This window comes from Gekko japonicus, unplaced genomic scaffold (genome assembly GCF_001447785.1).
Source record: "Gekko japonicus isolate JY-2015 unplaced genomic scaffold, Gekko_japonicus_V1.1 scaffold3714, whole genome shotgun sequence".
Classification (NCBI taxonomy): Eukaryota; Metazoa; Chordata; class Lepidosauria; order Squamata; family Gekkonidae; genus Gekko; species Gekko japonicus.
Genome location: NW_015170386.1, coordinates 2,737 through 3,932, shown reverse-complemented (window position 1 = coordinate 3,932; position 1,196 = coordinate 2,737). Strand labels below are relative to the sequence as shown.

General features: G+C 56.1%; 1 non-coding gene across 1 annotated transcript; it reads left to right on the top strand.

Annotated features, from left to right (window-relative positions):
- Positions 1-72, top strand: TRNAA-GGC. The gene has a single exon. It is a non-coding gene; the product is annotated as a tRNA-Ala (tRNA).
- Positions 73-1,196: the final 1,124 nt, after the last annotated feature.

Here is a 1,196-nt window from a genome sequence, read left to right as displayed (position 1 = left end):
GGGGCTGTGGCTCAGTGGTAGAGCCTCTGCTTGGCATGCAGAAGGTCCCAGGTTCAATCCCTGGCATCTCCAGTTAAAAAGGACCAGGCAGAAGGTGGTGTGAAAGACCCCCGCCTGAGACCCTGGAGAGCTGTAAAGAGGGGATGTGGCTCAGTGGCAGAGAATCAGCTTGGCTTGCAGAAGGTCCCAGGTTCAATCCCTAGCATCACCACTTTAAAGAGTTTTGCAGGAGGTGATGTGAAAGACCTCCGCCTGAGACCCTGGAGAGCTGTCAAGAGGGGCCATGGCTCAGTGGCAGAGAATCAGCTTGGCTTGCAGAAGGTCCCAGGTTCAATCCCCAGCATCACCACTTTAAAGAGTTTTGCAGGGAGTGATGGGAAATACCTCCACCTGAGACCCCAGAGAGCCACTGCCAGTCTGAGTAGACAAGATTGAACTTGATGGACCGAGGGTCCAATTCAGCGCAAGGCAGCTTCATCTACGTGTCTGCTAAGTGCTTCTAGTTGCTTCTGACCTATGGTGATCTTCTGAATGAATGATCTCCAAAATGTCCTATCCTTAACAGCCTTGCTCAGGTCTTGGCCCTCGTCCCAGCTCCCGCCAACCCAGTGGCTCGAAAGCAATTAACATTAACAACGTGAGTAGACAAATGGGTACCTACCCTTAGATGGGTAGGAGGCACCCACCTCTGATGAGGATGTGTGGTGGCAACGCGGACGGCGTGGACGGGTCGGACGGCATGGATGGCGGCATGGCGGCGGCGGCGAGTGCTGGCGGAGACAAAGCGATCCCTGGTGGCTGGAAGGAAAAACATCGGGCAGCAGTGACGGCGGAGGCGAGGGACGCACGACGGCGTGTGACGCAGGCACGGCGGTGCCTGATGGACGGAGCCGGGGCCAGAAGCGCACTCAAGGCATGCGTCTGAATCTGTGCTGACGAGGAACCCCACCCCCTCTTTACTAGGAAAGATGAGACCTCATCAGTAGTTCATGGAGCTGTAGAGAGGGGCTGTGGCTCAGTGGTAGAGCCTCTGCTTGGCATGCAGAAGGTCCCAGGTTCAATCCCCAGTATCTCCAGTTAAAAGGACCAGGTAGGAGGTGATGTGAAAGACCTCCGCCTGAGACCCTGGAGAGCTGTCAAGAGGGGCCATGGCTCAGTGGCAGAGAATCAGCTTGGCTTGCAGAAGGTCCCAGGTT